The following is a 12,111-nucleotide window of genomic DNA, read 5'->3' on the forward strand; positions in this document are numbered from 1 at the left end:
TAAGCCCTTTTGTGTCTGGATGATGTATTGTTTAGTTTTGATTGTTTTCTACTATCAAATTGTCTCTGGAGCACACATTTCTAAAATCAGTGCCACAATGTATTTTGAAACCTCATTCTCCTAGAGCCTATTTTTGTTTTCAGATAGCTGCATTTAAGAACAAAATTCTTGAGTGTTAGTTTTGATGTTGTTCAGAAAATATGCAAGACTCTCATTTGTGCTCTAAGGAAAAGGAAATGTCTTTAAAACACTATTTCAGTTTCCCTTTGTTTCAAGCTTTACCACAGGAATTTTGTTGCACAATTGCTTATCTCTAACTCAGTTCTACAAACCATTTTCAGTCACTACTAAAGCCAAATTTTTGAAGGAGCCATTTATCAAAATTACTAAGCTTGGGGTGCTGAAATGGATTCATAAAAATTGCTGTTATGATTTGGCCTAAATCTGTAGTTTTCTAACATTTATAATATGCATGGGGTGATATTAGTGGAAACATTAAATAAAAGTCTGGCCTCAAGTTAGAAAATAATGTCATCATAAGTAACTTGAAATTGCTTCTGCCCAGACCTCTTCATCTCACCATTGCAATCCATGTGGCCAATTTATGCAGCAGTTATAAATTTCCCATTTCATGGATAAAAATATGGAAGTTCACATAAGTTGGGTATCTTACCAGTGTCACAAAGCTAGAGAGAGAGAGAGAGAGAGAGAACCAGGATTTGAACAATTCAACCATCTTATAAATGAGAGGTGGAATTTAGTGGAAGATGTTGATACTTGGGGGAGTATTATATAACTGTATTCATTCCCATGTCCAGCATATAGATGCATAGTTACAGGGGTTGTTAATGGTTTGAATCAAGGCAATACAAATACGGAATTCAATTTGTATGTGTCTATGTGTGGAGGTGGAGGTGACAGCAGCTAAGAGACCATTATTTCTGAAGCTGGTATGATAACAACCATCAAATATTTTCATCTCATAGGTAAAAGATAAAGTGCACTTTAATGAGCAGGCTACCCATATTGATTTCTCTTGGACAAACTAGTTTGGAGCCAACAAAGCTTGAGCTGACATCACTGTTGGCTTCAGGAACATTGTTGGATCTCCAAGCATCTTGTTTCTGGATTCTTTTCTTCCTTGTTAATATCTCAACGCCTCTCACACTGTCAGTCTTTTCCATTCTGTTGCTGACTGTCATTCAAGGCTCCAGGCCTTTCAATGACCATGACTAATTGGGGTAAATTCAAAGATCAAGAAAACAAACTGGCTGGCACTATTCTGTCTCTCCTAGCTCTCTAACCCTCTTCCAATGTGATATCATATGCTGCTAACTTCATACTATGGATCTGACATCTCTGAAATGTGAAGAGTGTTCCAGTCTACAAAAAACAATTCTTATACTAGACCCATTTTCGTCCCTAAAGGATGTCCTAGTTTTTAAAGCCCCATCCTTAAATTTTCAGAAAAAATTCCTAGGGGTGAGTCAGAGGGCATTCAGTGATAAAAGCATTGCTTTGAAGCATCAATATCCCTCATGGTTTACACATTTCAGAAAAAAAAAAAATTCCTTAAATCCCACATCATGATGTGTTCCTGCTAATCTGGACACTCGCACAAAGACTGAAGCCTCTGTTGTTTTTAGAACTTAAAATTGCTTTTACTGAGCCAGGACACTCTTATCCTTTCCAAACTACTCAAAATTTTCTTCTAGGAAGCAGAAATTTTCTCCACATGTAAAATGTTTTCAGGGTATATTTTGATACTACAATAAAACAAAACGTTATTGGTATTTATAGAGATATATTTTTATAATTTAACAAAATTGAAATATTCTCACAAGTATTTTTTCACATTCTCTCAATTATTTATTGTCTTACAGTTTTTCACCTTCAAGGATATTAACCTATCCTCCAAGGCTCTTAAACCATATGTCCCACTATTCAAAACTAAATGGATCTATCACAGCAACACGATTTTTAAAATGGAGAAATGCTCAAAGTGGTAGGCTTTAATAACTTGCGAAAGTATAATAAGGAAGGGAAAATGAGCCATTATCAAATGCTAAAAAAAATAAGTGCTTGAGGACACTATTCACTCTCCCAAGAAGACCCCCACCTGCCTAAGTGAAACAAAAATGAAAAATGAACAAAATCCTTGAGTTAAAGGGCTTCTGTGCTATTTTATTCTGCAATTTGGTCTAAATTTAGATCATAGGAAGAAACAAAAAGGGTAATGCCATTTTATACATAACCCTTACTTCCTTCTTTTTATTCATTTCAAGTTGCAAATGCCAGTGTTATGAATATTGCCATAAGCTGTTAATTGAGAGCTAATTAAAATTCAAATGCCACTTGGAGATTTCACATTCCTATTCTCATAGTTTATCCATGAACGTAAAATATATATCTGAAGAAGTTCATTTTCTCTGTCCGTTTCTGTCACTCAATTGCACATGACTGTAGGGGTTTTCCTCTTAGCAAACCATCAGCTTTGGGATTTCACATCATTTTCTCCTCAAAATCCAATTGCTGGGTTCACACAGCTCTGTGACCTCACTGGAAAATGGTGTGCAATTTGTTATTTAAGCTGATCTAAAGGGCTAATTATAATCAAGGGTATTTTTATGTGCCTACTAAGTGTTAATTGCTACCATTGGCTTTGCCAATAATTGGGTCCGGTCTTGAACAAACTGTCTTTAGAAATACACAGAGCCTCAGAGCAGTTGCTGAGTGCCTTGCAGCCCTTCAGTCTCCTTGTCTCCCATGGGGGTCAGACAGGCTTTGGCCCTTCCACGGCGTGTCAGCAGCTCTCTCAACTGTAACTGTTGCACGGCCTTCTAACAACTCTAAATGGTAGGCACTAATGGCTTTGCAGCCTTGCTGTTCTCCCAGCAGGTTTCAGTGTCTTGTATTACTTTAAGCACTGTAATCTGAAAACAGACATAAATTAAAGCTATAATTCCATCTCCAGTCTTTGGCATGTGTTGTCAACATCTCAAAAAAGCAAAGCAAGGCTTTCCTGCAGGGTTGGGTCAGAGCATTCCCACCCTCTGCTTCCCTCCTAGCCCTAAGCCTTTTCCCTTCCATTCTTTAATCCATACACTGAGGGTTCCTGTTGCTATATTTGCACTCTCAATACAAAAGAAATTCACATTCTTCTTTACTGGCTAGCTGGTCTCTCTTCCTCTCTTTATCTTCTGACTCGTGGTTTGATCATTGGAGCTGTAAACAACTACAGTGATTTCGAGGTAGATTCTTTTCATTTTACATACATATATGGAAAAATTCCTGGACATAACTTTGCATGAAAGACTTTGGAGTGCTGAAATCCATAACTGTTTTATGGGTTTAAAAGGATTAAGAGACAGGGTAGAGCTGGATGGTGGTGGCACAAGTCTTTTAATCCCAGCACTCAGGAGGCAGAGTCAGGTGGATCTCTCTATGAGTTCAAAAGGCCAGCCTAGTCTACAAAGCAGATGCCAGGACAGGATAGCCAGGACTGTTACACAGAGAAAGCCTGTCTCGAAAAACCAAGAGAGAGAGAAACATAACGGAAACTTGCTCAAAGGAATAAGTAGTGAGCTGGTGACAGTCTTACCTTCAACAAGGCCACACAAACTAGAGCAAGTGAGTGAGAGAAGCCAGCAAATGAGATGGGGATTAGCACTACCAGGAAGGGAAGACCAGAAGTGGCTAAGATCCTCAAGCCTACACCCTGGAGAAGATAATTCCCTAGTAGCGAAAGTAGCCAATTTGACATCTCTCAAGCCTTTTGTTATACATCTAGTGGGGAATGTCCTTAGTTACACTTTGCTCAGATTAAAATTTTGAGTGCTCATCTCATGGATGAGCACTCCTTCTGTATGAAGATCCAGGTTGGAGTGCAGCCAACTATGACCTTTTTATGGTTCACCAAGGATGCACTGAGTTTTGAACAGTATTTCTCTCAATATTAGGAAAGAACTTGTTATCAATCAGGCCAGCTATACATAAAAACCACCCCTATCCCCACAGAAAGTGAACTAAACGATTCATAGCTTCAAGCCTTTATGTTTCCAAACTAACTAAATCGCGCCAGGAAAGGGATCCTATAAAAGATGTAACAGAAGGAGAACATCTTTGTGATCTTGATAAGGGGCTATCTCTTTTGCAAGAACAATCCTAGTCACACCGTACTCTGAACACTGGGTTTGTCTCCATCTCTCCGGGCATACCCTGAGCTGCACTGCCAGGACTTCATTCCAGGCACATTGGAAGCTCCCTTCCTGGGCAGCAGTGTTTACTCCCCTGACACAGCGCATTGCCTGAGGAAGCTCTCAAAATAACAAACATCATGTTTCTGGTTTTCTCCCCCTCCTCTTGGCTGTTTGTTGTTCTTAATTGCTAGCGCTGTTGCCGCTTACGGGAAATAAAAGCTCCTATTAGCCAGTTGTGCTTCCGTTCTGCAGGGATTCGGTTCCAATTTGGTATTCTTTTAGACAATAAGTGAAGCAGACTGTGCGGTGGCTCTGGCATTTTTAGGAGAGATTTGAGCATCAAATGAAGAAATAACTTCTAAACTCTTCTGGGAACCCAATTTGTGCATTTCTAGGTAGCATACCTTTTCAAATACTGCTAATTGATTTGGCTTTTGTTTGGAAAAGCAACAATAACAATAGCAAAAAATTAGACATTTCTATGGACAAAATAAGCACAACTAAAATGTATTTTGTGTCAACATTATTACTTGTACAGGACAACAGAAATTGAGTTTCTGTATCTAATATTTATAACTAATTTAAAAATGTGTGTATACAGATTTTTAAGGCTTGCTACTCTGGTGGAGCATTTCATAGCAAGAATAGAAAGATACAGCACACGTGTTTAATATTTCAATAACATTCTGAATTTTTAAAGACAAAAGCTTGTGATGACTTTTAAACTAACTGAATAGTATTCTAGTGACTGGTTTATATGAGTAAAAATTCCGAAGACAATATATGAAGTCAGAACTTCCTCGTCATAAAGTACTATGGACAGCAATCATTGACAGCTAGATATACTTTCAGTTTATCAGATCAAGTTAAAATAAGACTTCAAAGCACCGAAAATCAGCAACAAGTTTTGACTCAGAGCTCTGGTGGCTATAAACTCCAACTTAGAGAATGTAACTCTGGACTAATTTTGATTTTTTTTGTTTTTTGTTTTTGTTTTTTGGGTTATTTTTTATTTATTTATTTATTTTTTTTTTTAGATATGGTTTCTCTATGTAGCCTGAACTCAAAGAGAGCTATCCGCCTCTGCCTCCTGAGGGCTGGGATTAAAAGTGTGTGCCACCACCACCCAGTTATTTTTTTATTTATTTTAATTTGTTAGACTCATTTTGAAAGTCAGAGAAAGCTTCTCACTCTTCTTCTTCTTAAAATTTGATTGTAAGATATGCCAGTGCCCTTGCTAACTGAAAGTTCCATAATTTGTGGAAACTATTTTTGTAAGTTGGAAATACATAGTTTCAGCATTTAGTATCAAAACATAAGCTGAATATATAAACTGAATGAAGCTGTTACCCATCAAATGCACAAAGCAGAACTGAGAGAGAGAAAAGTTCAGGACCCAAAGGAAAATAAGAAACTTGTCATGGGTATTTCTCAATATTTCCTGTCAATTACCTTCTGTCTGTTCCTGCTAACAGATAATATGGTATAAGATATATATGTACACACACATGTATTTAAATACACACACACACACACACACACACACACACACACACACACACACACTCTTACATGCCATCCTTTAAATTAGTGGTTCTCAACCTTCTCAATGCTGAGACCCTTTAATACAGTTCCTCATGTTGTGGTGACCCCCAACCATAAAATTGTTTTCATTGCTATTTTGATAACTGTAGTTTTGTTACTGTTATGAATTATAATGTAAATATTTGATATGCAGAATACCTGATATGTGACCCTCATGAAAATGCCATTTAACTTCCAAGAGGGTTGTTTCTCACATATTGAGAACCACTGCTTTAAATGCTGGGAAGCCCCTACAATAGCAAATCCAAATTCTGGAATTGGAGGTGAATAAAGATAATGTAAGTGATATTTAAAGCTGATACAATTTCTAAATGGCTTTACATTCATGCCCTTCAGTCATCTTCCAATTCTTACAATTCTGTGACACTGAGGGAACAAAGTGTGAAATGTGGGAAGACCTTGTGAACCAAAGCCCTTACAAGCTCACTCACTCTGGCCTCATCATGTCGTGAGAGTCAGTACAGGAATGCAACCTGGAAACGAGGAGCTCGGCATAAGCTTGTATACTGTTCTTTGAGTTGCTTAAGGTTTTCATTCAAATGGTGGATGTTTGAAGCTCTGTTTGGCATTTATGTAAGAAGGAATGCAGGAGTATTTACCCTTTAGTTTTAGAGAAGGATTGCCAAATGGTCATAATTAACTATAGCTGTGTAATTTCCCTGGAATCTGGACTTAGTTTTTGTTCTAGTAAATTCTGACAATGATGGCAGGCTTCCCAAAGCCTTAGTTATATATCTTCACATTTAGTGTTGGTCTTTTTGGGTTCATTACAATAATCTGGTTGTTAGTTGCAGGAAGAAATTGTGAATGTCTAGCTTGGAAAGAGGACCTGACAGGATACATTGAGATAAAATTTATGGCTTGAGTGCTATCAGATGTTTGGATTTCTGTCACATAAAAAATGGCTTATTTATCTACATTTTTCTCTAACTTTCTTGATTGTGTGTTCACATGTCTAGCTTTCAAACACTTTTCTGGATACTCAATGACATGAACTAAGATCTGTGTAGTATGTAACTGATAATGAGGAGATAATTATGTCTATATTTGTCTAAAATACCTTGAAAAACTTAATAACACTGAAAGGCTGGAATGCAGTAGTTCTATGTTAATATATCTTTTTGTGTACTATATATTAAGATCTAAATATATATAAAAATATATAAAATATATATAAAGGAAGTTTACAAAGAAAATGGATATGGAAACATGAGATTTGAGAATATATTTTTGGATAAAGCATGTGATATCCAACTACATAGTGTCCAAGAATCTGGCGTCACACAGCCAGCTTCACAGATGTTACTTTTGAATAAGATAGATGTCACTGGCAGTTGGTTCCAAAAACGTAATTTAAAACTTTAATTGGCATTCCTAATGTGCAGCACAGTTTAATCAGATGAGAGAGTGGTGCTTCATGAATTTTCACTTCATAGAGAACCCACATTGTTCTGAATGTCTGAGCAAACCATTCTTCCTACCCACCTTTTCCTGGGACATAATGTAAACATCTTCTGAAACCTGATCGTGTGTATGTATGTGGTCATCATGATTAGCAATATGTCTTAGAGTGTTACTAGAAAATACATGGGGCTTCTATTTTTGTCTTTAAAATGACATTTTTACTATGGTGATTTTCTTGCTGAGGGTTTTAACTCCAACATAATCTCAAAGTAGGGATCTTTGAGAGAAATTCAAATATTTGTCAAGTATATTTTGAATAAATGTTTAAAGTCCTTCATTAGTGTTACATCCATACAAATATTTATTTACACACATGTATGGGAAAGGTCTACAAATACAGTAGTGCAGATCTCCTTGTAAGAGTATTTTCCAAAACTGTAACCAAGCAAATATGCATTAATTATACTGAAAGCAGATGAATAGAACATCATATATAATATTCTTATTTGGGAATAATTGGCATTACAGTTGTTTATCATAAAAAAATCACTGAGACAGAAAATATGTATTTAATTTTTAAAGAGCTCAGATAATTGTTGCATTGTAATATAGCTGTAAATTGTAAGCTAGTACCTTTCAGAATTAAAAATGAGTACAGTGGCTGAATTAAGTACAAGGTTCATGTAGGATAGTTCAAATATATCTTCCATAACAAGAAAATAATTTCAAATATTTACATAGGTAAATAAATGAAACATTCATTTAAGAAAAACCTATGCCAGTGACATGGGTCTGGAAATGAATATTTAAACCTATGCAGAAAATACATTTGGTTTTCCAGCTTGTTTGAGCTTTTTCATTTATTAAAACCCTAAACTTCGAGGACTGGAATACAGTCTTCTAAAATAGGTTTGGGCATGTCATCCAACAATGGCCAACATAACATGAAATCTAGGTTAGGAGGAGGTACCAGATGTTGTATTTTGAATAAAATTTAGCAAAACCAATAATTGACATTCTTTTTGTTTGTTTGTTTGTTTGTTTGTTTGTTTTTGGTTTTTCGAGACAGGGTTTCTCTGTGTAGCTTTGTGCCTTTCCTGGGACTCATTTAGTAGCCCAGGATGGCCTCAAACTTACAGAGATCCACCTGGCTCTGCCTCCCAAGTGCTGGGATTAAAGGCGTGTGCCACCACCGCCGGCAAGAATTGACATTCTTTTCACTATCTTTGCCTTATAAAAAAATATATAATGATTGTTATTGGCCTAATTATATGACAACCATGAGGTAACATGCCTTGGGCTAAAAATTTAACATGCAAAAATGCTAATGATAAATGGTGGCAGGATGCTGATATGGATGAATGCTTGAGGAGATGAGTGAGGATAAATTAGTGATAACCTTCATAATTGTTTAGAATGAAGAACCAATAAACCCTTGTTGAATTTTGCCTAGCTATAATCAGTAAAATCATTGCAATCAAACAAAAGAGAAATGTATTTGAATTGTAGATAATCTGAACAGTCCCACCATATTAGATTAAATAGACAAGAGATTATGTTACAGAAATTTAGCCTGCTAACCGTGCCCTATCACTCTGTAAGCTTTTGGATGGCAGGGTCTCTATTTGTTGATCCTTATGTAGTTCCTAATTCAGTTCCTATAATTAAAGAGTCTCCAATAAACTTTCAGAATTATTTTCTTCATTCCATAGTGACAAGGTTGATAGGTTGCAACTTCTCTTCTTCCTAATAATTCCTTTCACAGTACAATAGCCTTGTGAACAACTGTTTTCACAATCATGCTGCCATGTTTTAGAGCATCACATACAAATCTGTTTTCTGCTTTCTTTAAATGGCTAATTCCAGTAACCTTGCAATTCTCCTCTTTTTAGTGGAGAATTTTAGAATGGATGTTATTAAGTTTCAAAGTAGCTTCCTCTCTGTGTAGGCATTTAAATTTACTGTTGAGCAAATTGTTATTGCCAATCATATGGTGGTCTAAAGTGTAAGCCACTGCAGGCAGAGAGTGTTGAAGTACTCATTTCATAGCAGGTAAACTTGTGGAGTGAGACTTAATGTAAGTTAAATGATTTGAATAACCTAAGAGTATGGACTTAGGGGCTTTTGTGGATTTTCTAGCAGACTGTTCTTTTTAAATGTCCAAATTCCCTCTCCTATTCAACAGCCTTTTATTTCAGATTGTTGAATTCATCTTACAGTCTCCACCCTTCTCCATTTATTTAGTGTCTACATTTTCTTCTTTCTTAGGAAAGCAATCAGATCTCTTAATTTTCGTGTACACCTCAGGGCCATGTTGAGTATCTATTTACTGTTTATGTATGTGGTGAATGTCCTCAATCATCTACATCAAAATCACCAGGGGCTTCAATTAAAGTTTTTGGCCTCTGGGGAGTCCCACATGCACCTTCAAGTGTAAGTTTTTCATGTTGCACATTGGTATCCTTTACTCCAAAAAGCTTCACTTTCTAGTGGTTTTGGTTTCAATTTAATGCTGTAATTAATATACCTCTCACAACTGCTTTCCCTTGTATCTTATGTGTGAACTTACTGACTGTGACTACTAGGAAAATCATAGCTATTAGTGGGAAAACAAAAGACAGTCATCTAAACTATAACTTTTATTTGCTGACTTATCAAACAGAGTTCTGCCATGTCTGGTCTCCTGAATTTGCAGTAGGCAGATGAGATTGGAATGGAATTCCAAGGGACATGAAAGCAGGCTCACAGGCATAAGCAGCTTAATTAATCTGCAGTGTCTGTGCACTGTCGTGTCATGCACATATGCTCACATTGTTGACTGGTTACAAAAGAAGTGGATTCTGACCTGAATCTGGGCTACTTTTCTTTTTAGACATTACAATGTGGCTTATATCTCTATAGTACTCTAGTGTACTTAGGTTTATATTTCAGATGAATTTTCTGTGCTACTTCAGTGTATCAGAAGCTACAGTCTGAACAAGTTAATATTTTTATGGCTTAAATTATGATTAAACATTTGGGGGGTATAGGTTTCGTTATTTCTCCAGATTGGTGGGAATTCTTTATTTTCAGCCTTTGAATTTTGTTGGTAGGTGTCTAAAAGACCACAGTCAAGGCCTCCACTCATGTTCCATGTCTCTCACTGGGTCGCCAGTGATATGATTTTGAGCTATGACATCTCTATCAGTACCTGCAGGTCCCGGCATGCTCATCAAGGTGACAGCATAACACTATGATACTATTTGAAGTGAAAAACCAAGAGAATGACAACCACAGGACTTCACCCTCACAGTGTCAAGTTGAGAACACATTTCTGAATATTTTACTTTCAGAGAGTTTAATTAATATCCATAGGCATGCCCTGTCTGTTCTTATTTCTGCTTTAAATTAAGTCTTGCTTAAAGGAATTTTAAAATTAGACAACATGAAGCTCTTTGTGTTTAAGAAAAAAATATTAAGCTACTTTAGCAAAGAGAAAAGAAATTTTCCCAAATCTCTTCTGCACTGAGATAATGGAGTTGTCACGAACATAGAGTTTACTGATTGGCACACAAAAAAAGCTGCTTTTCTAGGTGATTGCAATGAGAAATAGGTAAAACTGTTGTCAATGGATAAATTTCTAAGTATTCTATTGTGTTGAAATCACAGTGATTTCATTGGGCAGACTTGATGAGGATAGGACTGAAGCTGCCTTTGTAGTAATGATAATGTGCAAGCTGTGTCTACTTTATACTCTGTAGACTGCTCAAGCTCCACCATTTAGCCCAACAATCTTCTTTAGAGCTAATAGATCCAGTTCAGGATAATGTGCCACATGGTGTTGACATGATTCCTTAGGCCCTCTCAATCTCAAAGTATTTGTCAGGGACAATTCTGACCCCCATATTCAGAAGACAATAACTGTAACTTTGTCTCTCAACCTGATTTGAGTTGTTTCCATATGATAAAATTCATATACAGCATTTTAAAATTTCTTTTATTAGTTGAGATTATAATTTTATTACTTATTGTTACATACATATATGTATATTAATATTTGTATGATATTTTCCTCAGTACATAAGTATAGCCTGCTAATTCTGTCTAATGTTGCTTGTATATTATATTTTCGGGGCTGACAATTTGATATAGGACAACCAATTGATGTGTTATACTCAGGGAAGACTTATTTCTCCTGCTCTTAACATTCCTCAGTTACCTATAGTTCCTTGCATAGGGTTTCCTCAGATCACAGTAAAATGTCTATTATTATGGTCCTTGTTTGGCTCACATTTAAGCAGTCATGTTGGTAAACTTTATAGCTTCTAACATTCTTATGAGACAGAATCTCTGCAAACTCCCTTATCCTCTGGCTCTTATAATCTTTCTGTTTCCTGTTCCCCTATGATCTCTAAGTCTTAGGTGCCAGACTTGTATTGTTCCATGCATGTGTCCTGAAGGCATTCATTAATCCAATCTTTTATGATACTTTTAAATAAATTAAAGAAGTCAATATATTGCTCCCTATAAACAATTCACAAAATATTACTAAATACACTTCAATATTGTTATGCTTTTTAAATGCAGAATTTACACTCAGTGCAATGCTTTGGAGAAGGAATAATATAAATCCATGTACTATGAAAGATCAGGGAGGGGAATACTATGGATGGAAATTTTTAAACCCAGCTGGAGGATGGAGTAAAGGTGAGGACCAAGGAGAGGGTCAAACACAGCTTAGGAAATATGTGAATATCATACAGGAACCTACTAATTTATAAGGCTACCAAAGGTAATTAATTTAAAAACAATTATAGGCACCCTCCAAAAGTGGATAATGCTGGTACCCAAAGCCATAGGTCTTTAAGCAAAAATTCAAGAGTCAGATGTGGCCTACCTCCCTGTGAGTTGTTATCCAGAGAAC

The sequence above is a fragment of the Onychomys torridus genome, chromosome 4 (assembly GCF_903995425.1).
Source record: "Onychomys torridus chromosome 4, mOncTor1.1, whole genome shotgun sequence".
Taxonomy (NCBI): Eukaryota; Metazoa; Chordata; class Mammalia; order Rodentia; family Cricetidae; genus Onychomys; species Onychomys torridus.